The 27,413-nt window shown below is 35.3% G+C and overlaps 1 protein-coding gene and 1 pseudogene across 1 annotated transcript in view; one reads left to right on the top strand and one right to left on the bottom strand.

Moving 5' to 3' along the window:
- The window catches only part of Arih1 (ariadne RBR E3 ubiquitin protein ligase 1), a 125,719-nt gene that overhangs the window by 8,344 nt on the left and 89,962 nt on the right, over positions 1-27,413 (top strand). The gene's annotated exons all lie outside the window — the stretch shown is intronic.
- On the bottom strand, positions 9,612-9,962 carry LOC120886194 (small ribosomal subunit protein uS8 pseudogene; annotated as a pseudogene).

Genomic DNA, 27,413 nt, shown 5'->3' with positions numbered 1-27,413 from the left:
AGACTCCACTCAAGACCAGTAGATAGGCCATTGTGGATTTGGGCCAGGCAAAGCCATTAAACAAAAATCTTCCCTGGATTATTTTAGTGCACAACAAGCGTTGAGATCCCCTTTTCTTGTCTAATGTTTCCAAGAATTCCTTCTGTTATTCTCTTTGCTTAACTACAAATAAATGATGGTGATCTGTTTTGTGATGTAACTTATTCCACTAAGTGACTCCTGATTTTTTTTTAAAGTGGAAATAACATATGTTTCCGTGTTAGCTTTCACTCTGTTGTTCCTAGAGTGAACCCCCCTAAAATTTGTTTATTTATTTGTTTACTCTTTTTTATATAACTGTCATTTTGGAAGCCTGGGGGGGGGATACTTCCTTAAGTTAATCAACTTACCTTCCTTCCCTTGTCCTTAATTTTTCATTTCCTTTTTTGACAGTGAGTTCCCCCCCCCCCTTTTTTTATTTGGTAGTTCTGGGGATCAAACCTAGCATGCTATGCTAGGCAAGTGCTTTACCACTGAGCTATATCCCCCAATCCTTAATTTGTTTTGTTTTTCCTTCAGTTTGTATTTTTTTTAATTTGTTCTAATTAGTTACACATGACAGCAGAATGCATTTCGATTCATTGTACACAAATGGAGCACAACTTTTCATTTCTCTGGGTGTACAGAAGTGGTCAGCACCATATGTGCAGGTCATACATGTACCTAGGGTAATGATGTCCATCTCATTCCACCATGTTTCCTGCCCCCATACTTCGTCTCCATCCCCCCTCCCCTTTGCTCAATCCCTTAATTCATTTTCTTTTAGTTTTATTTTAAAATGGAGTCTCACTATTGCCCATGTTTGTCTGCTTCTGGGCTCAGGCAGACCTTTTGCTTCAGCTTCTCCATTGTTGGGACTACAGACACATTACTATGCCAGGCTGAACCTGTATATTTGATGATGCATTTTTGCATAGTTCTCTATTTTGCAGTTAGACACTCCCTTTTTAAAAAGACACAGCATCATAGGACTAAAATCCTTGACAATATATATGCAGCCCAGCCTTTGATCTTGACACTATAACTTTATAAATAGTTTATATAAAATAAACTACTATTAAATGTTTAGATTGGCATTTTATGATTACTTGTTGGATGAAAGAATGAGTAGTCTTTTAACTTGGTGAATGGGATCTTTTTGGGTCTGTGGAGATAGTGGCATTTCTTCCATTTTCAATTAAAGAGCCTGAGTTTGTTTGTTTTTGTTTTTAACTGCCAACTCACTTTATTATAGGGTCAGTACATTTCTATAATCAGGTATGATCTAAATTTCTTAATGATTTTTGCTCTTTTCCTAATTTTCTACTCACCCAATGATAGGTGCTCACCTGGCTTTATTTTTAGGTATTTTATCAGTACATATTTATTATATAGAACAGTGGACTTCATTGTGTCCATATGTTATATTTATTATGTTCATATAATATGTTGTATGCATATATGACTATGCTTCTTCACTTTGCTTCTTCCATCCCTTCTCTTTAGTCATATATGCATATTACATGTTATATGAACATAATGAATATAACATACATATATTATGTGTATATATGTTATATGCATATTACATGCATAGTCATATATGCATACAACATATTTTGATCATATAACAAATTCTGATCATTTTCACCCTATCACCCTCCCTTCACTAATGTTTCCTTTCTACATTGATGTTGTCTTTTTTTTTTGCATCCCCAGAGTCTACATAGGAGAGAAAAAAAAAGTGTTATTTGTTTTTCTGCATCTGGCTTATTTCACTTGATGTGATAATCTCTAGTTGCATCCATTTTTCTGTATATCACATGATTTCATTCTTTATTGGTGAAAAATACTCCTGTGTGTGTGTGTGTGTGTGTGTGTGTGTGTGTGTGTATTACATTTTCTGTATCATGTATTTGTTGATGATGGACACCTAGACTGTTTTCATAATTTGGCTGTTGAGAAGTATGCCTCTATAAACACGAGTATGCAGATAACTACTTCAATAGTATGCTCACTTTAATTCTTTGAGATCCATGCAGAGGAGTGATATATATCTGACTTTATTTTGAATAATGTCTCATTTGGTGTGTCTAGGTGTATAGTAGAAGTCCAATTAGTATTGGAGTTAAATCATGGGTAGTTTCCATTAATGGTATCTCAGAAGGCATCTTAAAAAGTTCTTATTTTTGCCAGAGCTAGAATCTGCTCTGGCAAATCAACTTTTTAGAGCCCCACTTTTCTTTTTCTTCCCATTTTAAAATAAAATATTGTTTTAAGTTCAAAAGGTTGTGAGGATCTTTTTTAAAATATTTTTTTAGTTGTCGATGGACTTTTTTTTTTTCCGGTGGGCACAACATCTTTATTTTTATTTTATGTGGTGCTAAGGATCGAACCCAGCGCCCCGCGCATGCAAGGCAAGAGTATTACTGCTTGAGCTACATCCCCAGCCCCTGGACTTTTATTTTATTTATTTGTATACAGTGCTGAGACTTGAACCCAGTGCCTCACACATTCTAGGCAAGCACTCTGCCACTGATCCACAGCCCCAACAGGTTGTGAGGATTTTAAATGAAAAAAACCAAGTATTGTTCTGGAAGTTTTTCCATCTAATTTTTTTTCTCCATGTAAACATTGTTTTCCCGTTTTTTTTTTCCTGTGTTCCATTAAAAGAAGTGTCAGAAGTGACCTGACACTTATTAATACATTTTGGCAAAAAGTATAGCAGATGATGAAGTATTATGTAACATTTCCGTATTACTGAGACAGTTATTTAGACAATGTTATGAATAGCTGTATCTCAGACACTTCTCAGGCTCATTTTCTTATACCTTTGAAACTGTCATACTTTTAATTCAGATATAGCTGACTCCAATTACTTGATAATATGTCTTTTTTTTTCTTTTTAAGAGAGAGAGAGAGAGAGAGAATTTTTTAATATTTATTTTTTAGTTCTTGGCGGACACAACATCTTTGTTGTATGTGGGGATTGAACCCGGGCTGCATGCATGCCAGGCGAGTGCGCTAACGCTTGAGCCACATCCCCAGCCCAATATGTCCTCTTAATCACAGTGTTACAGTTTTCTAGAGATTAAGTGTAAACTACAGATAGTAGAAGTATTTTCTACATTCCGTTTTTAAAAAATAGTCTCCTCCTTTATTATTAATATTTTCAAAACCCTTTTATTGCATATAAGGAAAAAAAATGAATTTCCAGAGTGACGTGAATTCTGCAACAGAGCTCAGGTAAAAGAAATTCACTTTGCTTCCTCCACCTCTTCTCTGTAAATCCTCCTTTTCCACTTCCTTGAAGTTTCTGAGAAAAGTTTGAGAGAGAGGATGGGGTTGTTTTCCTCTAAAAGGAAGCATCCAGCTGGGTGTGGTATCACATGTCTATAATCCCATCAACTCTTGAGGCCAGCAATTTAGTGAGGCCCTCAGCAGTTTAGACTCTTTAGACTCTTGCTCAAAATAAAAAGGGCTGGGGATATGGTTAAGCACCCCCGGGTTCAATCCAAAACAAACCCACAAAAACAGTATTGTACAAAATGAAAGAAGAGACCTATATTGGCTCTTAAAATATCACAAGAATATTAAAATTTACTTAATATAGACTAAACAGGAATGGCAAGTACTTCCTTCTCCCAACAACTCTGCTCAGTAAGAATTGAGAATATGCAAATTATTATAAAGTTTCTGGTCTTCAAATTGTTAATTTATTAATTTGTCTCAGATTTTTGAAATTTTTATTGTTTCCACTGGACACGGTGAAAGAAAAAAATATGTATGTAAATCCACATTGAGGGAAATACCTTTTAACACCTCTCCCACCTGGTGGGCTCAGCTATCTTTTTCTTCAGCCACAGCTTCCAGACCAGCTTGGCGTAAATTGGCCTTGGGCGTAAATTGTTTAACTTTCACCCCAATCACTTGGTGCAACAGAGGTTTCTGAGCCAGATCCCAGATAGTATTTTCTACATTTTAAACAAGTATTTATAACAAAAACCTCTAATGTGGTCGCTTAGAATTTTTATCATTTGGACAGAGGTTTCTCTTCTTCCAGAGGTAGGTGGTTCTTCCTTTGATTGACTTTCCTATTATGGATTTGTGGAATTTGAGAGTCATTCTTGATTCTTTTCTGGCATTTTCCACATCCAGTTAGCTCTGATCATACTAGGTCTTAAATTTGTTTCATATTGTTGCCATCCTTTTTATTTTTACTAATCCTAGTCTAGTGCCTCATAATTTTACCTCCTATTTCTAGGCTTCCTGTCCATCTGTTATCCTGCTTCCGAACACAAATGTAATAGTTACTGTCCTGCTAAAGAGACTTATTGAAAGTCTGTTCCAGTCTCCGTAATTTGGCATTCATGGTGGTGGCAGTGGCTACTGCCTCTACTGCTGCTTCTTTTTTTTCAAATATGTACATTCAGAACTGTCTCTTGGTGGTTTTTTTTTTTCCCCCCTTGGGGGCTGGAGTGGCACACCAAGGATTGAACCCAAGGCTCTTAATTACTGAGCCACATCTCTAGCCCGTTTTTTTTTTTTGTTTTGTTTTGTTTTTTTTAAAGTTCAATAAGTTGCTAAGGCTGGCTTTGAACCTATGATCCTCTTTGCTTCGGCCTTCAGAGCCATGGGATAATAGGTGTACACCACCACACCATACCCAACTGACTTTCAGAACTCTTAAAATAATATACTGTGGTAACTTTTTAGAGCAAAAACAACAGGAAACTAATACACAGAGTAACCAAAAGATTCTTTCTTAACTGGTATCTCAAAGAATGGATCATTTTTCCCTCAGTATTTGCTAAAAATCTTAAGTAACACAGACTAATACTTTCAGCCAAAGATGAAAAAGAAAAGAGACTGCTAAGAACCCAGCAAGTTCCAAATTAAAAATTCTAAAGGACTACAAGCAGATCAGACAGAGATTAAGCAGGGTAAAAACTCAATCTTACTGGATTAAATTTTTGTTCACTACTCGACCAATCAGAAGAAAGAATCCATCACCAGAATCTAAAGTATTTTAAGAAAATACAGGGTACACAATCAAGTCGGTCAAATGACAGCAACATATGACCAAAATCCTAGAGACAGCAAAAGAAACTATTTTAGAGTTTTATTTTATTCAGATTCTATAGTTTGCTGAAAAAACTAATGATTCATATCTTAGAGAAAATGGAGTAAAAATTTAAAGATATATGAAAACAGATTGCCAGAAAATGATAATCTAAGTTAAGTAAACTGTCAAACAAATTCCAGAAATTAATAGTTTATGAGATTAAACACTAATCAGGGTATGTTTAACAGCAGAATAGGCCAGGCACTGAGGTGCATGCCTGTAATTCCAGCAACTCCAAAAGTTGAGACAGAAGTATCACAAATTCAAGACCAGCCTGAGAAATTCAGCAAGACCCTGTCTCAAAAAAACCAAGGGGGTTATGTGCTTGAGGAACATAGCTCAATGGTAGAACACCCCTGAATTTAATTCCCAGTACCAAAAAAGAAAAGTAAAATAAAATAAAAATAACAGATTAGACATAAGAGAGATATAGAAACCTAGAAGGTAAATCAGTAGAAATTATTCAAACTGAAACAGAAAAAAGGATGGAAAATAATTCAAAAGGCCACTGGACACAGACATATAATAATTTTTAAAACTCTTGTAATATATGTATGACTGAATTTCAGAAGGAAAAAAGATAAACAATGAGACAGAACTAAGAATTTCCAAAAACTGATAAAAAGACATTATTCTCTGGGCTGGGGATGTGGCTCAAGCCGTAGCGAGCTCGCCTGGCGTGCGTGCGGCCCGGGTTCGATCCTCAGCACCACATACCAACAAAGATGTTGTGTCCACCGAGAACTAAAAAATAAATATTAAAAAATATTCTCTCTCTCTCTCTCTCTCCCTCCCCCCCTCTCTCTCTCCCTCCCTCTCTCTCTCTCTCTCCCTCCCTCCCTCCCTCCCTCTCTCTCTAAAAAAAAAAAAAAAAGACATTACTCTCATTGAGTCAAAAGAATCTGAAACCCCCTCCCACACACACACACACCAAAAAAAAAAAAAAAAAAAAAGCAAAGAAAACCTCCACTGGACATATTAACTAGTATTTTTCTTTTTTAGGGATGGAGGATGCTCATTTGATATTGTTTTGGTACTGGGTATTAAACCCAGGGCACTTATCACTGAGTTATATCCCCTGATCTTTTTTATCTTTTATTACAGATACACTACCTCACCTGGCACATTAACTGGTTTTAAATCCATATTCCAAAGACTTTCTTTTTTTTTAACTTAAACCCACCCAGGTTCAAAATAATACAGCAACAGAAAACAAATAACAACAAGAAAGATCCTTTACCTTCCTCCTAACAGAAACCTCAGAAATCAGAAAACAATGGAATTTTTAAAGTATGGAAAGCACCTTTTAAAAAATATTAGAAGTATTTTTTAAGTAGGGCTAGGAACGTAGCTCAGTAGTAAACAGCTTGCCTAGCGTTGTGAGGTTCTGCATTTAATCTCCAGCACTGGGGGAGTGGGGAATAAAATAAAAATATTTACAACAAAAAGTTTACTAAGTGCCCACTGCATACACAAGGTACTGTTCTTTGCTCTGGTACAAAAAAATAAACAAAATGAAGTTCCTGTCCTCATCAAGTTTTCATTTTAGGGTACAAAGTCAAAATACAAATAAATTAGATGAGATATGTTAAGCAGTATCTCTGTTAGGTCCTTGAAAAAAGTAAGCATTTCATACCATTCCCACTGGTTGATTACATTAAACAGATCTTTCAAATGTTGCTATATTTTATTATATACTATCTCCTCAGAAAAGCTTCAGTACTAGAAAGCAATTAGTTTTCACAACAGCAGATAGCTTTCCAAACCTCTAATTTTCCCATTAGCAACAAAAGTTGTAGCTATTTTCCTTGAAATAAAAGGTATACTCCGTGTGAAGAAATACCATATATTTGCCACACATCTATATAACCATGATTTTGTCATTTTTTTATTTTAATTTTCTTTTAGATGTAGGAGACAATACCTTTATTTTATTTATTTATTTTTATGTGGTGCTGAGGATCAACCCAGTACCTTGCACATGCTAGGTGAGCATTCTACCACTGAGCCACAACCCCAGCCTGAATTTCCTTGGGATGTGACTTCTTCCTCCATCTTCGGTGCCAGCACATAACGTTTTTAAATTTCTTACCTCCATTTTTGCCTCCATCTTCCACTTCAGTGTGAATAATTAAAGTAACTTGGATCACATAGAACAATCTCCTTATTTCACAATCAGCTGATAACCAACCTTAATTCTGCCTGCAATATTAATTTTCTCTTGCCACATGTAACATAACATCATCATAGTTTCTACGCACTAGGATGTGAACATTTTGGGGAGATGAACAATATTCTGCCTACTACAATGTCTATTAGCAGTGTGCTTTGGTGAATCTGCTTTCTCCCAATAGTAAGTAACTGTCAAGTGCCCGCAGAGTAAAGGCTACTGCAGATGTAAGATCACAAATTTCTTCAGTTCTTGTTTTTCTCAGCAGTTCTGTGTTCCTTCTAAGATGTAACTTTTGAACATTGTCTGGCTTTTCTCACCCCACTGTTTGTCTTGAACTTGGTACTCTTGGATTTTACTATCCCTGAAACCATCATTTAATCTTTTTAGCATTATGTTCTGCCAAATCTATACTCAACCTTGCCTCTATGCCTCTTCCAGTACACGTGCTTGACAGTAGGTATACAAAGACCAATGCAAAAGATTCCTTTTTTCCCTAGGGCTCTTAGTCTAGAAAGGGAGACTGACCTGTAAATAAATACTTGGTTAAAAAGGCAATAATTCAGAACTTACCTTGACTATCTTTATCCATGTATTATCTGTTCTGTTTCTGGATGCAACTTGGCCTAGTCCTTTATTGAGAAATATGGTATGTTGCCATTACCCAGAAATTCCACACCTTATCAGGTTGTCGTTTGAAATGTTATTTATTTATTTGATGCTGGGGATTGAACACAGTGCCTTGCACATGTTAATATGCACTTTGTCATGAGCTATACCCCTAGTCCTTTAGATGTTACTTTTACAAGATGTCAGCCCTGGTGTGGTTCATTTTGTTGACTATTGACCCTTTCTTGCAGCTGGATTAAGAAACGCCTTGCCTTCCAAAGTGGTCAGTTAGTTTTTAGGAAAAAAGGAAAGCTCAGACCTTTGTGAATAAGGAGTCTTGTTAGAAAATATGAGCAGTTATTAGAAAAATTTAAAAAATGATTGAAAATGGAGCTTTGCAGCTTGTGAGTATTTTATAGTCACCACAGATCCCCCTGCCCCCCCAATGCTGGAATGTTTCCTTTACTTGGATAGGTTAGTTTATGACAGGGTAAAAATGTTTATTTTGTGAATATATTCCTGAAGGAATACTTGAAATCATTGTCATTCTTGATAAACGGGTGTGTGTGCAGTGGTTGTGGGGTAGTACAGAATAGGAAACAATAAAGAAGAACCTCCTTAGCAGAACCTGTTCTTGAGCCTTGAAGTCCCAGTAAATAAAGATGCATATTAGAATAAAAGATTGTTTAGTGCAATAGATCAGGCTTTTCATAATTTCACCTTATCTGCCATTTTTTTAATATCATCCTTGCAAAGCAAAATAATGATACTTCTTGTAAAAATTTTTCTTTTGTCTCTTATGAGGGTTTTTCTTTTGCTTTAAATGTTTTTCCTTTCAAATACATTCATATTTCAATACCTACCTTTAAAGTTTCTTCCTTGAATCCTTTCCTGTGAGTAAGTCTCAGAATTTTGTACAGACTTTTTAAAAAAGCTTTTATTATTACTTATATTTCCACTATGGATAGACTCTAAATTCCTTGAGGATAAGACCAATATACTGGTTTTGGTATTCTCATTGATAATTAAATAGGCAAGAATGAATGAACTGACTTTCTCACTTTCTGGTCTTATGCATGGTATCACTGAACTGTATCTTGAACCCTGAATTGATAAAAATAATTTGAGTATTACCTCTATTTTTTCTTTTATGAATTGTTCACATTTTTCTTGCTGACTTCCCTGAATTAGCTCTTCTTTCATTCTCTAACATACTTTGTTTTTTTTTCTCTTCATCAGTTATCTCAAGGAATTTTAGTCATCATGACTGTTCAAATGACATTTTTACTGTTTTAAGGGTAAGGAAATTGAGACTTAGAGGAATTAAATTGCCCAATTTTTCATAAATGGGATCGGAACTCAGCATTTTATGTCACTACATAAAAACAAATATATGGGATGGGCATGATGGTGCATGCCTATAATTCCAATTATCCCAGCAGTTTGGGAGGCTGAGGCAGGAAGATCTGAGTTCAAAGCCAGTCTCAGCAGTGGTGAGGCGCTAAGCAACTCAGTGAGACCCTAAATAAAATACAAAATAGGGCTAGGGATGTGGCTCAGTGGTCTAGTGTCCCTGAGTTCAATTCCTGGTAAACACTCCTCCCCCCAAACAAAACAAAACAAAACAAAACAAAAACAAATGGATAAAAAGTCCATTTAGGTATTTCATTGTATGTATGTTTTACATCCCTAGAAAATGAATCCTAAAAGTTTTCCTCGTGTGTATTTTCCTTGTGCTTCTTTCTGGTCCATGATGCCAGCTGAGGTTATCAATACAATGAAACCAACCTGACAGATGGGAGCAGATTATTCTGCCATTTTTCTAGATCTTTAGCACATCAAATCTGGGGCTGATCACTCTATGCTTGTTTAAGCTGTCTATAAGTTTAGAACAGTTTTCCTAGCTCTTTGCCTATGTAACCATGCTTCATCATCAGATAAATCAGGTGCTGCCTAATAAGCATCTGGCATTTTGCCTCTCTTTTTGGTATTGTTCATGCTCTTGAGAGTATCAACCAGGACATTCATTCGTACTGTCATGAAAGCCGAAAAGATGGTGGAAAGGGGAAAACAAATGAATGTTACCATCTTGCATGCTGGGTATTTTCTGTTTACCTCTTCAGATGTACTCTACCTTTTTCCGTTCTGCTCTGAGCTGTAATTCACTGACCTGAATAATGTTTATTATTGGGCTCTGATTTGTGACTTCACTACTATGACATATGAATCCAAATAAATAATAAACAAGAGTGGAATAGAGTCAGAGGTCTATTGCACACCTCATTTTAGATTTTACATCTTAAATATTACCTTTCTGAAGAAAATTTTAAGCCAAAATTTCTATAATAACATTTATTATTTTCTAGCCTAGTGTAAACATGTAAAAGCACAAAGTTTTATATATAATTCCAATGTTTGAAGCTATGGAATGTATATTTTGTAAGATTTATTCATGATTTGTGTATGAAATCACAAACTTAAATCAGTGGTTCACAGAGCCCAGCATTCTCTTTCTGATGGAAGCACCCCAAAATTTTGAAAGAATAGCATTTTGAAATTGTTATGCATGCATTAGATAACAAATTATTATTATTATTTTTTATGGTTCTGGGGGATCAAACCTAGTGCCTTGCACATGCTAAACAAGGATCTTATCACTGAGCTATACTTCAGCCCACAAGTGCTTCTTTTAAAAGGGAGAAGAGCTGATTATGCTTATTTTGCTCAGTAATAAGAATATAGGTCTTAATATAGTTAAGAATAATAAGAATATAGTTCTTAATACAGTGAAGTTCTCAGATGAGTTTATTTACCGATACCATTTAACATCAAATTTAAGAAAATATATTTACCTTTAAACTTACTGTTTATCACCTCAGTTTTTATGCAGGTGAAAATTTAAGGTGAGCTTCAGATAACTTGACATTTAATCACGAAATAGTCCTTAGAAAAGAAAGGTGTGCTTGGTGGAGCCTGCCTATAATTTCAGCAAATTGACAGGGCTAGGCAGGAGAAACATGAGTTTGAGGCCTGCCTTGGCAACTGAGTGAGACTCTGTCTAAAAATTAGAGGAGCTGGCGATGTAGCTAGTGTTAGAGTGCCCCTGAGTTCAATTCCCAAGAGTGCATGAAGAAGAGAGAGTGCATACATAATTTCACTCACTGGTTTGTTATTATTTTTGCACAGTACTGGGAATGGAACCCAGGGCATTGTCACACATGCTAGGCAAGTGCTCTACCACTAAGCTACATCCCTAGCCCTTTTTAAAATTCTGTTTTGAAACAGGGTCTTTCTAAGTTACTAACGCTGGCCTCCAATTTGCTGTACATGTGCCTCAGACTCCTGAGTAGCTGAGATTATAGGCATGTGCCACCATGGATGGCCTGTTGGTTACTGCACTTTTAAATATAGTGGTTCCACCTCACTGGCTCCTAAAAATTTTTGTCTGCTTTTTAAATTATTTTATCACATATTTCATTAGTGTAGTTATAGCTGGGTCTTTGGGATATATGACAGTATCTGAAGCTTTATTTTAATGTTGTATACTATCCAATTAAAGCCAAAGTTGTGAGAATGGAACTTAAAATCATAAAAATAGTCTAGTCACTCTTAGAAATAAAAATATAACATTTAAGTAATAGTCGAAGAATTACAGATGACAGTAAACTTGCTTAATGTTACTGGGTTCGTATCAGAATGAACACAATTTTTGATTTACATATTCAGAATAACAAGGTTGGAAGGGATTTTAGTGGTTATCCAGGCCATTTGTTAAGTACCACTTCTTCCCTTTTGGTGATCCCTGAGCTTGCTTTTTTAAAATTTTTTTTTAGATGTTGATGAACCTTTGTTTTTTTCATTTACTTATATACTGTGATGAGAATGGAACCCAGTACCTCACACATGCTAGGCAAGCGCTCTGTCACTGGGCTACAACCCCAGCCCCCTGAGCTTATTCTTAAACCTCCATGATACCTAAACCCTCCACATGCTCTTCTAGACATCAGCACATTTCATATTTGAGCAGCTGCATGTACTAATATCAATCTACTTGTACTTTTTAACTTGAGCCTACTTGGTTCTAACCCTTATTATAACCTTTCTATAATTTTAAAGATTTATTTAACATATTGGAGACTACCAATACATTAACCTATATCCTGATAACTTTTTTTTTTTTTTTGGTAGGCAAAATCCAGAATAAAGCTTTTACTTTTATACTAAGAGATTGTTTGTTAGGAAGATTTTCTGCATTGGTATTTTGGAATTAGACCTCTGCATGTCTACTCAAGCATAGTTACACAGGGTAACATACCACAGCAGCACATAGGCACTTTGTTCAGTTAAGTGCCAGCCAAAAGAAAGGGAGATTATTTTTTTTTTAATACCCTTATTGCAGATATTGGTGGGTTTTGCAGTTAAGAAAAGAACAAATTGCCCTACCATATTGGGGATTGAATTAAGGTTTCTCTATCACTGAGTTATATCCCTAGCCCATTTAAAAAATATTTAATTTTGAGACCAGGCCTCTCAAGTTGTCCAGGCTGGCCTTGAACAATCCTTTTACCTCAGCCTCCTGAGTTGCTGGACTTGTGTGTATCACCTGCCAGACAAGTCATTCATCTTGATATTACTGTATTAATAGTTTTGAAGTTTTAAACTGTGTACTTCTCTTTCCATTTATAAGAATAAAAGCAGAATACAACAGACACTAGTATGGCAATATGTAAATCAATTGAAGTGTAATTGATGTGATTCTGCAATCTGTATACGGGGTAAAAATGGGAGTTCATAACCCACTTGAATCAAACTGTGAAACATGATATATCAAGAACTATGTAATGTTTTGAAAACCAACAATAAAAAAAAAAAGAAAAAGATAAAAAAAATAAAAGCAATTGTGAAACAATGTTAACTAGGGAGCTCTGAATAAAACGTCTTCTACTATCTTAAGGTTCTATTATTTTAAGGTTCTGGGTAGTTTAAATGAAGAATATTGAAACTGCAGTGCAAACTTACCTTTGTGAATCAGCCTTTTGTGTGTGTGTGTAAAATAAAAACAGAGAGGTAAGTTGAATGCTGAGGCCAATGTGACTGAATTCTCCTCCATAACCTCTGATTTAAAAAACAGCAAAACCTGAAAATTCTCTTAGTGTGGTAAGATAAACCCTTCATCAACTTCTTTCAAGAAGTGTATTTTTTATTAGTGTACCATGTGTATTAAATTGGGTGAAAATTTAGGAAATGTAAAAGAAAAAAAATCTACCTTTAAATCTCTCTCCCTCAGAGATATTTAAAGGTAGATTTGTTATTATATTTTGGTGCTGGGTATTGAACCTAGGGCCTCATGCATGTTAATTAAGCATGTGCTTTCCTGCTGAGCTACTCTTCTAACCAAATAGTATTATTAATGTCATAGTTCTTTTTTTTTTTTTTTTTTTTTGTTTTTTAAATGTGGTTCTAGGGCTTGAACCCAGTACCTTCTACCACTGAGCTATATATAGCCCTGGTCTTTTAAATTTTGATAAAAGATCCCCCAGAGTTACCTAGGTGGCCTTGAATATGTGGTCCTCCTGCATCAGCCTCCCGAGGACCTGGCTTTTACAGATGTGCACCCAGCCAAACTCTTTAAAAACATAATTTATTTATTTATTTTTATGTGATGCTGAGGATCGAACTCAGTGCCTCATGCATGCTAGGCTAGCACTCTACCACTGAGCACAAACCTCAGCCCCCTGATTTTTTATTCTTGAAAGATCCCCAATATTGTGTTACTATTATTTTCTGAATTTCTGAAGTGAATGAGTCCCTAAAACAACCCTTCAGTTTAATTTAGGAATAGTATGTAACTAATTTTTTTACCACGTAATGTTACTTGAAAATAGATATTGGATAACTAAGGCATGTAGAAGTAAATTACAGTAATGTTACTTGAAAATACAGATATTGGATAACTAAGGCATGTAGAAGTAAATTACAGTAAAGTAATGCTTAATGTTAGAAGTTTAAGGTTGGAAGGACTGACAAATCCTGGTAGAGTTGAAAGCTGGGTTTTGGAAAATGAATAGTTAGCTTACTAAGCAGATTAGGGAGGAGGAAGCATAGAATGTACAAAAGGCAGAAGCTGTTAGTGGTCTGGTGTGTTGAGTGAATAGTAAGGAATTGAATATTGTTTAGAGTATGGGAAATAGAATGATCAGAGAAGGCACTACATGATCATCAGTTTTTGAAAGGCTTTTAGGGTTGTGCTGTTGAAATAAACCCTAGATAAACTCAAAGGCTATGTGAAACAGCTTTATAATTTTAAATTAGTATTTAGAACACACTGCTGGCATTATAGGGAATAAATGAGAAACAGGTAAGACTAGAAAACCAGCAGAGTTGGGGCTTAGTAGAAGAGCGCTTGCCTAGTACATTCGATGCCCTGGGTTCAATCCTCAGCACCACATAAAAATAAATGAATAAAATAAAGGTATTGTGTTCATTTACAACTAAAAAAAATTAACAAAAACAAAAGAAAACCAGGAGAGTGGTGAGAAGTCTGTTAGAATAATCAAGACAAGAAAAAGTGGTGAGATTAGCAAGGCTGAAATGGAGAGTTGAAGGAAATCATTCATAATATTAAGAGGTAAATTAGTGAGAAATGATGAATTAGTTTATCAGGAGACAAAATAATTTAGTTGGTTAAGCCATTGACATCATATAGACCTAAGTTGGTTTCTAGTTTTGTCTTTTGTCAACTTGTATGACTTTGTTTCAACTTCTTTTTGAAACAGTTAACAAATTGTTGCCTTATCCGTAAAATGAGTATTATTGGTTTAGTTACAGCTTTAAGCAGCTTCCAGTTACAGCTTTAATTCAGCTAATTTGCTGAATTAATAGTTGCTCTCTTCATTGTCTCATTAAAACAGACTTATTTGATATGTATGACAGACTCTCAGTTTGCTGGCTTTCCCAGATAAGTAAATGGGAAAATTAATCACAGTGTTATATTAGTCATATGAAATTTCCAGAATAGCTAAATCCTTTCAGACACAGAAAGGAGATTGGTTGGCAGAGGCTGGGTGGGGGAGGGAGAGCTAATAAATACTTAAAAAAAATTTTTTTTTTTGAGACAGGGTCTTGCTAAGTTGCTGAGGCTGGCCTTATATGCAGTTTCTTTTCAGGATGATGAAATATTCTAAAATTAATAGTTGATACAATTATATCACAACTATGAGTGTAAAAACCTCTGAACCACTTTATTAAGTATATCTCAGTGTGGTTGTCATTATACACACACAGGCACACACACAACACAGTGACTTTAAATTTCTTCAGTTGTCCAGTGTACTTTGTGGGAGTGTGCTGGGGATCAAACCTGGGGCTTTAGGCACGCATTCTACCACTGAGCCACATCTCTAGCCCCAATGTCTTTTAATAGCTTTTCTTCTTTTACTCAAGTATCGTGTATTTCATTTTTGGTTATCATGTTTCTTCCCCTGCTAATGTTTTTGATGGGTTTTAATAATAAGAATGTATAAATGGTTAGATTTCTTGGAAATAGAAGGGGGAACATTCTTTTTAAAATATAATATAGATCCAGTTTATTTTAGGTTCATGCAAAATAAAATATTTGATTAGATTAAAATCGATTTTTTGCCTGGGAACAAACTTGAAGATGGGTGAAATAGGCATTTGGGAGTAATGTCTGAGTGAAAATTTATCAAAGTATAATACTTAAGCTGTTGGCATTTTGAGATAATAAGGTTAAAAAAAACCCTTAAGCTTCTTGAAGTATGTTTAATCTTTTACAGAATACTACATAGCTTTTAAAGTTACTGTTGATAATTTTCTCTATAAATATGGTACTATAGCATGGTAATTGGCATAAGTGGCACTATTATGTACTGTTTTAAGCCTCTGTAGTTATCTCATTGTGCTGCTAGCAATTATCTGTATATAAGGCAAGAAAATGTAAAATGCTGAAAATTTTAGTTATTAATTCCAAGTTGTATATGGAAGAACAGTCTATTTTGAAGAAACACTGTGGCATGGTTACAGAAGTGCTTGCTATATCTGTTTAAGTGTCAGTGTTATTAAAAGCACTGGTCAATTTATTTTGCCTGTTACAGTGCTACTATTTTATTATACATTTAAGAAGGAAATATGTGATTAATAATAGATTATTTGGGTAGTCTGTGGGAGGGTTGCAGACATCAATTTCAGGAATTTTATTATAGAATATATGTAGATATATTCTCTTGTAGTTTCCCCCACCCTTTTATATATCTTGATTTTTAATTTTTATCAAGTCTGTCTCTCTGGCCTTTGCCGCTGTGGCCCATTGATCTGTCCATCTGTCTGTTACAGTGCATATTGAGTACTTCCAGAAGTATGAATTCAGTGATGCAAAGGACAGGCGGGCTGCAGCAGCAAAGGTAGGACAGAATCATTCCAAAGACAAGTCATTAAAAGGACCATTAAGCACACAAACTTGTATCATACACACGTTGGCAGCAAGTACCTTGTTATTTAAAGGCACACTGTTTATTCTGTAAACCTTAATGGGAAAGACTGTTCTGTCATGACAAATTTAACAAATTTGTAAAGTGCACAGTTTTATTTATTTTGGGATGCTGGAGATCCAGACCCAGGGCCTTATATGTGCATACTAAGTGAGAAATCTACCGCTGAGCTATATCGCTAGCCCTATTATTTTTTTTTTGAAACAGAAACCTACTTGGCATTTAAGCAACAAAGTAGAATTGGCCTTTGCCACTATCATTGTTTAAAACACCGAATAATAAAAAGATACTCAAATGATGGATATTAATGATATTAACTTGATTCATGCACCTGGTTGATTTTCAGAAACTATGGTGACAAAGGATCCCATTTTGTAAACAGTGGGAAGAGGAACCAGGAAAGGTTCATATTTATATGTTCATATTTATATGTTAATATATATTTGTATGCTAATATTTGGCAGTACTGGGGCTTGAACCCAGAGCTCCACCTGTGCTAAGCAAGCACTCTCCAACTCTTTATATTCTTTTTTTTTTTTAAATGACAATGCCTTTATTTTATTTATTTATTTTTATGTGGTGCTGAGGATCAAACCCAGCACCTTGCACATGCCAGGCAAGTGCTCTATTGCTCAGCCCCGCCCCAGCCCCACATTATATTCTTGATTTTGGAATATTTTGATGAAAATTATCTAAATTTTCAAGGTGGTTCTTTAGATAACTTTTTTATAAGGAATTTTTAAGGATTTCTATTTAAATATTTGTACCATTTACTTAAATATTTGTATCCATTTACTTGCTACATGATAGCAACTAACTATCAATTCCCTGCTGCTGCTGCTTTTTTCTTTAAAAAAAGAAAAAAACCTAGTTAAAATGGAAGAGCAATAGCATTTTAATATTCAATTCTAAAACCTCAATTACAAAGATTTAAGAACTTCAGCTAGGACTAAGGATGTAGCACAGTGGTAGAGTGCTTGCCTGGCATGTGCAAAGTCTTAGGTTGGGTCCCCAGCATTGCAAACAAAAAACTTAAGCTGTATGGTATAAAACATTCAAAGAAAAACAAAGAAAATGGAAGGCTTATAAGGTTAATGTTAAGTTGCTCATATCATGCTAGTATTAACTGTAAAGTGAGGTACTAGAGAGATAGCTGAGTGATACAGATTTTGGTGTAATATTCTTTTGCTCTGTTATGCTTCTGTGAAAAGAGGCTGTGGTTTTTCTAGCTAGGTTAATAATGTGCTACTCAAATGAGAAGGTATCTCTATTTTTCAATTTTCAAGTCAAATTGAAAACCCTAAGATCTTAAATATCCACAGCCCAAATTCTGGCTCAGAAGACTGACGCTGGTGGTAGTTACTACTCCAATAAAGTCCAAATACTATGTTGAGGAAATCTAGTCTACTATTTCTTGAGTGTGGAAATGGTTTTTTAAGTGAAGTTTCATGGTATATTGCAGAAAGGGTATTTTGAATTAAGTATTAGAATAAGGTGTTTTAAAATGGCTTTTTTTTTCTGGTCTTGGAAACCATTTTGGTTGTTAACTTTTTGCTTTATATTTGGTTCTTAGCATCTTCTTCTGAATGTATTTTTGGTACTTCTGGTGCACTAAACAGATCATAAGCCTCGTTTTAAAAATTTTTATGGCATGGTAATATTAAAATAAATATTAATCATCTATAATTTCTTGAAAATTATCAGGCCTAGCAGCCCAAATCCAGATAAATTCAAATAGTTCTACATTTTAAACAACTAAGCTCTAATCTTGGCACAGCCAGTGTTAACAAGAGTAACTTCTATATTGGTTGGTGATGCATACCTGTAATCTCAGCAGTTTGGGAGACTGAGACAGGAGGATCTCGAGTTCAATGCCAGCCTTGAAAACTAAGTGAGACTTTGTCTCAAAATAAATTTTTTAAAAAGGGGTTTGGGGCCAGGTGCAGTGATGCATGTCTGTAATTCCAGTGGCTTGAGACACAGAGGCACGAGGATTACAAGTTCAAAGCCAGCCTCAGCAAAAGCAAGGTGCTAAGCAATTCAGTGAGACCCTGTCTCTAAATGAAATACAAAATAGGGCAAGGAATGTGGCTCAGTGGTCAAGTGCCCCTGAGATCAATCCCAGTTACTTTACCCCCCCCAAAAAAAAAGGTGGGGGGTTGGGGGTAATGTGGCTCAGAGGTAAAGCACCATTCCCCAAGTATTGGGGAAATAAAGTAACTTCTTTCACTTTTCTTCAAGCTGGGCTTGGTGGTGCATGCCTATAATTCCAGCCACTTGGGAGGCTGAGGCAGGAGGATTACAAGTTTGAGACCATTCTCAGCAACTTAGAATCTCAAAAATAAAAAGGACTGGGGATGTGACTCAGTATCTAAGTACCCCTGAGTTCAACCCCCAATACCAAAATGAAGGAAAGGAAAGGAAAAAGAAAAGGGTGCATGTTGGTGGTGACTTAAAACAAATTGGTTAACCTGTATTTATGGAAAGAAGAGGGTAAAGGTGACTAGATCTAAATTATCACTCAGAGTGATTTGATTTTTTAAAAACCATTTTTTGGTTGTAGACAGACACAATACCTTTCTTTTATTTTATGGGGTGCTGAGGATCAACTCCAGTGCCTTATACACTCTGCCACTGTGTCACAACCCCAGCCCTGATTTTTTAAAATAGTGTTTTCTTATGTCAATAAACTTTTAAATATAAAACTGAACTGTTTAATTTTAGAACAATATATTTTTTGCACATTCTCTCTTCTTACTCCACTTCCACTTTTATTAAGTGGCTATTTTTTTTCTTTCATAGTATACTGTGGATTTGACAATATTATAGTATTTTCTAATATGACCACATCAGTTTATAATTTTCCCTGTTGTTGGACATTTAGTTCATTCTATATTATATCTCCTATTTCCTTTTCTTACAGTTTATAAATAAGGCTGCATGTTTTCCAAAAACGTTGAGGGTTTATCTTTATACCAACAGTGTGTGAACTAGCATTTTTCTCTACACTCTTGCTGACAACTATTAAGAATATTCAGTAGGCTGGGGTTGTGTACCTCAGTGGTAGAGCATTTGCCTAGCACATGTGAGGCACTGAGTTTGATCCTCAGCACCAGATAAAAATAAATAAAGTTATATGTTCATCTACAACTAAAAAATATTAAAACAAAAAACAAAAAAATTCAAATTTTTATTCTGATAAAATATTATTTGGTAATTTTAATTTATGCAATATCTTTTTATAACCTTTGAGTCTATTTTAATTTTTTTTCTTTTTTTTGCATTGAGTATTGAACCCAGAGATGCTTTACCAGTGAGTGACATACCCTAGCCCTTTTTACTTTTGTTTTTGAGAGAGGATCTCACTGAGTTGCTGAGGGCCTTGCTAAGTTGCTAGACTGGCCTCAAACTTGGCAGTCTTCCTGCCTCAGCCTCTGTAGTTGCAGCAATAACAGGTATGGGTGGAGCTTTTTGCACCTTTCTTAATGTATCATTGTTATTGTAGCTATTTAATTTGCTCTTGAGGGGGGGAAAAAGGAATACATGCATGTGACAACAAATGGAAAAAGTTATAGTTTCTAATAATCACATTATAGCCTTTCTATAGCTCCCTCTTCTTTAAAAAATATGTATATATTTTAGTGGTAGTTGGGCACAATACTTTAATTTATTTTTATGTAGTGCTGAGGATCGAACCCAGGGACTAGCACGTCTAGGATAGTGCTCTACTGATGAGCCACAACCCTAGCCCAATATAGCTCCTTTTTCCATTGGCATTTGACATTCTCTTTCCTCCTTTTGACATTTTCTTTTTCCTCTTTGAAAATCCCTCTCAGCCTGAGCAATTTAATGAGGCTGTAAGCAACTTAATGAGACCCTGTCTCTAAATAAAGAAAATATTTAAAGTGCTGGGGATGTTATGGGACTCAGTGGTTGAATGAATGCCTCTGGGTTCAACCCCCAGTCTCCCCCCCCCCCCCAAAAAAAAGGAAGAAGAAAAAGAAAGAAAATCCCTCTTTATACTAACTCTTCTCTTATCAAAATCCTTGCCTTACGATCATAATTCAGTCATAAATTTGCTCATTGCTTGATTCTTTTAAATGACACTATTGAAGGTTTATAAATATTATTCAGGAATATTCCAAATAATATAATCAGATTATTATTGATTATTATTTTTCTTGTCTCTCTCTCTGTGGGCCTTGCACCTGGTCAGAAAGTGCCCAACCACTGAACTATACCTTTGACCTTTGTTTTTGTTTGTTTTGAGGGGCAGGGGTACCAGGGATTGAACTGCCCCTACTGAGCCACATCCCCATCTCAATTTTGAGTTTTATTAGAGACAAGGTCTCACCAAATTACTTAGTACTTTTCTGTTGCTGAGGTTGGCTTTGAACTCGTGATCCTTCTGTCTCAGCTTCTCCAGCTGCCGGGATTACAGGTGTGTGCCACCACACCCAGCACCTTTGGCCTTCTTTGTTTTTAATAGATCTAGTATCAAATGCTTGGTGTCAAGTGTTTAATTTATTTACTCTCTTTGGAGCCCTTCATTCTGCTCTTTAAATCAGTGTAGCCTTTGCTCAGAGCCTCTTACATATAGCTTTTAATCACGGACTTTGTGTCATTATTCTATGATTCGTAGATCATTTTCTTGATTTAATCTTACTTGACTTCACTACATTCTTAATTATTCCCCCAAAACTTTTCTTAGGATGTTAATTCATTGTGGCCTTGATAATGTGCTTACTTTTCCTTCAGATTTGATTGTGAGATTGGTTAGATGGGAAACTCTTGTTGGAATCTTTATGAAAAACATTTCCTTCTGTATTCACTGTTGCTAATAAGACTGATAACAGTCTGGTTCTTCTTTGACTATTTAAAGTTTCAGTCTTTTTATCTTGGGTGTTTTGAAGATGTGTAAGGGTGGATCTTCTTATACATTGTTCTGGGCCTTCAGTAGGCTCATTCCATGGAAAGACTTTTGTTCTTTTGAAGCTTTTTGAAGTTACTTTTGTTACTGCTTTAGTAGTTTCCTTCCCTCTTTTTTTTCCCTTCTGTAGTTCCTTTTAGTTTAAAATTAAAAACAAAGATAGTGGTTTAGCTAAAAATGATGTAAAATTATGCAAGAAAATTAGAGAGAAGTGCTCAATCCTTTTGGTGGTGGTTTCTACAATGAAATTAAGAACTATGAGACTGGCATATTATTTTAGGAATAAAACAAATGCTAGAAGAAACAAGGTAGAAGAGTTTAAAATGGTTACCTTAGAAAATTAGAAATCAGTAGTGACTCAGGTATGATAAAGAATAATTAAACCGGGGCTGGGGATGTGGCTCAAGCAGTAGCGCGCTCGCTTGGCATGTGCGAGGCCCGGGTTCGATCCTCAGCGCCACATACCAATAAAGATGTTGTGTCTGCCAAGAACTAAAAAATAAATATTAAAAATTCTCACTCTCTAATAATAATTAAACCTTGTACTACTGTAAATATGTTTAATAAAATAATTTATAGCAATAGTTTAGTTCAATCCCCAGTTGTATACAAATAATGATATCTTATTCTTTAAAATCCCCTCAGCAAATATACATAGGTGTGCTTTTATTGTTTGCTGGTTTTTTTTTTTTTTTTTTTTTTTTGGTATCAGAGATTGGAGGGGGCAAGTCTTAACCACTGAGCTATAGCCCCAGCCCTTTTTATATTTTTATTTAGAGACAGGGTCTTATGTGTGCCACCATGCCTGGCTGTAGATGTGTTTTTAGTGAGCATGTGTAGGCCATTTGTTCCTTTGCCATGATTCTTTTTTTTTTTTTTTTTAATTTGTAGATGGACACAATACCTTTATTTCTTTATTTTTATATGTGGTGGTGGGGATTGAACCCAGTGCCTCACACATGCTAGGCAAGCACTCTACCATTGAGCCACAACCCAAGCCCCTTTTGCCATGATTCTTAATTATTAAGCTACGTATTTAAGAGTAACAGGCAAGCAAATGTACTGGTGATTTATGTGGTTTGTTATGACTTGATTGTAAAACTTCAGGCATTCGGGAGTGTGATCAAAGTTGTGATCCTTCTGCCTCAGCCTCCCAAGTTACTGGGTTTACATGTGAGCACTACCATGCCTGGCTTATGAGGCCCCCCCCCCTTTTTTTTAATTAAGAATTTTTCTTAGAAAACAGTTTGTGAGAGTCTTCTGAAATAAAATAAATACTATTATTTTTTACTTTTTATTTTTTGATGCTGGTGATTGAATCCAGGGCCTCCCACATACTGAGCAAGGACTCTCCCACTGAGTTGAGCTGTATCTCCAGTCCTTTTTATTTTGATCAGGTCTTACTGAATTGCCTAGGCTGTGTTGGACTTTGAGTCTTTCTGCCTCAGCCTCCCACATAGCTGGGATTATAGGCACATGCCACCATGGAACCATGATTTTTAAATAATATCACTTATGTTTGTTCTTGTACAAAATTTAATGTATTATATTCATATCCATATAATAGGAATAAGTAAGAAATAATGTGCAGTTAAATTTTTATTGAAAAAAATCATTATGCATTGATACCATCTATCCTTCCACTTAGACATTTTTTTAGACTTAGAGGTGACATTTTTATGACCTTTCAAATTTGGGGTGATATGAAAGGAAATAATTTCCATTGTAAAATGTATGTATAAGGACAGGTGATCTGTAAAACCATGAAGGCTTATTGGCTAGGTGCATCCATTTACAAGTTTTGGTGCACCTGATTACTTTTGTAGTTCAAATGCATACTTTATCAAAATTTAATTTTCCTGAATGTGCTACATGATTACAGTTAATCAAACTTTGTCAGTGTTAAATTTTTTTTTAAAGTAATCTCTAAGAGTAGTGCTAAAATAATCTGACAGGCATCTTCAAGGAGGAGATTTCCCAAGAGTATACTTTGAACCTTTCCCCCTTCTCTTTTACCTTCCTTCTTCTGTGGGTTACTTAGAGGGAAATATTCGTAAGTGGTATTTGGGTGATTATCATTGTTTAGTTGTAAATGTTTTTTAAACATATGCTACCTTCAGGCCATCTGGAGATTGTGAGAATTGTGCTACTTGGTAGGTTAGAATATAGTAGGTATAAGGCTTACTACTGAACAGTCTTCTTCAGTTTCCTGGGATATCAAGAGACTGTTGTGGTAAAGGTATCAGCCAAATTTTTGTTTCAGTGTGTATATTTGTGTGTTTATGAGGCATTTGTGTCTGTGGCAACTTCCTGATTTCCAGCATTTTAATCCTTGAATCATAATTATCTGCTGTATGGTCTTCAATTTAGTGGCTCCATATGTGGCTTACTGGAGGAGAGCTTCTTGTGATTTCAGTTTTGGTAGTGTTCTGGTAGTCACTCCTGGAAGACTACATGTTTATAGACCTTTAGCTCTTCCAATAATTATGCTTCTAATTTGTTTTATTAACTTCCCTTTGCTCACAATATCTAGTTTCTGTTTCCAACACCAAATTTTGATTGATCCAAGTCACGAGCATCCTTTGGTGATGAAATATTGCTCTTCCCTTTTGTAGGTGTACTGTTTGAACTTCAGATATATATTCAGCATTTATTCTATGGTATGTCATTGACTAAGCATTGATACTATCAATAATATTTTGCAGCCTTTCAATGACTTAATAATTTAAAAAAATATTTATTTTTTACTTGTAGTTGGACACAATACCATTATTTGATTTACTTATTTTTATGTGGTGCTGAAGATTGAACCCAGGGCCTTGCACATGCTAGGTGAGCACTCTAACGCTGAGCCACAACTTCAGAACCAAGACTTAATAATTTCTTAGAAGGAAATGGAGTGTTTAATCATGATATTTCACTCCATAACCATTACAGATTTTATTCCAAATTATTTTGCAAGTAAGTGGGTTTATGACTATAGAAGTGCTCTCCCTCCCCATCTTTTATTTATTTTTTGTACATTTGTGCTGTATTAGTTAAAAGCCTTTTGTTACTAAACTGTCTTTGGTCCAAGATTGGGATGCATGAAACACCTGAGACTTATGTTAATTTTGGGTGAAGTGTGCAGTATCTGAGAAGAATTTGGAAACAACTTGTTACAGTTACAGTGTAACCAACTCCCAGAATGTTACTTGGTGTGGCCTACCATTTAGTGCTTCTCAAATTTTAAAGTGAATACAGATCACCTCAACTTATTGGTCTGGTTGAAATGAAGTCAAGAAGTATGGGTTGGGACCTAGGATTCTGCATTTCTAACATACTTCCAGGTAATTGCAATTGTATGAGCCACATTCTTCAGAAGCAAGGCCTGTACCATATAGTTATTTATTATATAGGTGATATTTTAAATTCCTATTTATAAGTTAAAAGCCTTCATCTCTCATCCAATCCTCAGGAATGACGATTGCCAATGATAGCTTTAATATATATCCTTCTAAACTCTTTCACTGACATTTATTTAATTTTCAGAAAAATGGATTTTATATACTGTGATTTGCTTTTTCCATTCAGTGATATCATGAGGATGTCCTCCTACATCTGTGCGTATGGATGTGTTTTTTTTAATGACTATAATTTTAAAAAACAGTCTCTTGGAAAAATTTAGAAACGGAAAAATGCTTTTCCAAATCAGTTGATGTGAAAATTCTTATGTATTTCTGTTAGGTATGTTTCCATAATTTCTAGTTCCTAGTTCATGAGCATTTAAAATTTCGATCATTTTTGCCAAACTACCCTCACAAAAGATTACTAAAGTTGTCCTTTCACTAATATATTACAACACATTATGACCCTTTCCCATACCTTTGTCACTGAATATTATTTGTGTCATTGGTTTAAAACGTTCATTGTATTAAAGAGGTAGAGTACTTTATATTTTTTCAGTTGAATTCACAAAGTTAGTCTGAAATAGAATTAAATATGCTAAAGACTTCACTCAGTTGAATTCTGTGAATTTGAATTACTTGTCTTTTATGGTTCATGTGTTTTGCTTTTTTTTTTTTTTTAAAGAAGTCCTTACAAAACAATAGCCTTTAATTTTTCAACCTTCAGCAGCTCTAAAGATTGTAGATTAAATGAGGTGGGGCTGGGCACAGTGGCTAATGCCTGTAATTCCAGCTGTGTTGGAGGTTGAGGAAGAAGTTTGAGGCCAGCCTCAGCAGTTTAGGGAGACCCCGTCTCAAAAGTAAAAAACAAAAACAACGAAATATTCAACTGGGGGTGTTGTTCTGTGGTAAATGGCCCCTGGGTTCATTCCTCACTACCAATAAATAACAAATTAGATAGAAACAATACAGACTCATGAACCTATTCTTATATAGGCAAATCTTCAAACTGAGCGAAGTCTTTAGCATATTTAATTCTATTTCAGACCAACTTTGAAATAAAGAAAAACTAGGTTTTGGAGGCTGTGTGTTAATTGGGGTAAACCTTTTTTTTTCTTTTTTGGTTGCATGACAGACTACTATTTTTGTTATAAGACCTATTAATTTAATATTTATTAAGCTTTCTCCTAAAAAACAAGGTGGTCTATTGAAGAGAAAATAAAAATAAAAATGGTTGCATCCCACCTTACTAAATTTAGGAATGTCATTCAACAACTTGGTTGTGATTTTGCCTGGAGACTGTCACATTTTTTTTTTTTCTTATCTCTCTTTTCTTTTTTTGAGGGGGCAGTTCTGGGGATCAAACCCAGGACCTTGTGCAGACTAGGCAAGCACTCTTATCATATGTCACATTCTTGATTGAGGGGCCTCTCTGTACACATATGTGCATCTAGAATTGGAGTTCTCTAGTTTGACTGCTTATTGGAATTGCCTGGAAGCATTTTAAAAACTGGTAATATCCAGGTGTGCTCCCCTCCCCATTCTGATGTATTTGGCTTGAAGTGTGGCTTTTGTACATCAAGGGGTGTGTGTGTGTGTGTGTGTGTGTGTGTGTGTGTGTGTGTGTGTGTGTGTGTGTTAAGCTCCCCAGATAATTTGGGTATGTTTCTAAAATTGGGAACCACTTGATCAAAGAATAGAGAATGATGGTACATTTAATGTTAAAACTTTAGCCAGGACATTTGGCATATTTAGACTCATGAATAAATGCTTTAAAAATGCAAAAATACAACTACGGAGATGCTTTCAAAACAAACACAGCTGTTATAAACCATAGATGGTAATTTTCTTTTATTACTAAATACGACACTCCTGTGTTCATTTGGGAGTTCTACAAATTACTTTTTTCAGAGCTTCTTATACTGGGAAATTCTTTTTTTTTTAATATTATTTTTTAGTTGTAGTTGGACCCGAATATCTTTATTTTTATGTGGTACTGAGGATCAAACCCAGGCCCTCAAACGTGCTAAGCAAATTCTCTACCGCTGAGCCACAATCCCAGCCCTATTGGGAAATTCTTTAAAGCAGTAGTTTCCAATTATGACTATATAAGTATTACCTGTGGGAATTTTAAAAACTTGGGGTGAAAAATATGCATATTCATATCCTACCCCAACAGTTAGATAAGAATTGCTAGGGACAAGGCCCAGATATTGGTATTTTTAAAGTTCTCCAGGAAATTCTAATAATGTAGTCAGAATGGGGAGGAGTACACTGTTTTAGGGCTTATAACTAGATAAGATGTGAGATATTTTTTAGGTTACATTACAATCCTTAAAGTTAAGTGTATTGCTGTTATTATTTGTATTAGTTTTCTAATTATAATAATTTTTGCTCATTTTTTTTTGTTGTTGTTTAGTACTGGGGATTTAATCCAGGGCCTTGTGCATGCTAGGTGGATGCTCTTCCATTTAGCTACATCCCAGCCCTTTATAAAATTTTTATTTTGAGGGAGGGGTCTCCCTTAATTGCCCAGGTTGAGCTCAGATTTGCAGTCCTCTTGGCTCAGTTTCCCAAGTAGCTGGAATTACAGGTGTTTGCCACCCTGCCCAGCTTTAAAGTTCATTTTCTTTTTTGGGGGGGTAAGTGTGTTGTTATTGGTGGTGTA

The sequence above is a fragment of the Ictidomys tridecemlineatus genome, chromosome 5 (genome assembly GCF_052094955.1).
Source record: "Ictidomys tridecemlineatus isolate mIctTri1 chromosome 5, mIctTri1.hap1, whole genome shotgun sequence".
Taxonomy (NCBI): domain Eukaryota; kingdom Metazoa; phylum Chordata; class Mammalia; order Rodentia; family Sciuridae; genus Ictidomys; species Ictidomys tridecemlineatus.
The sequence above is the reverse complement of the archived record's forward strand: the minus strand, read 5'-3'. Positions and strand labels throughout refer to the sequence as shown.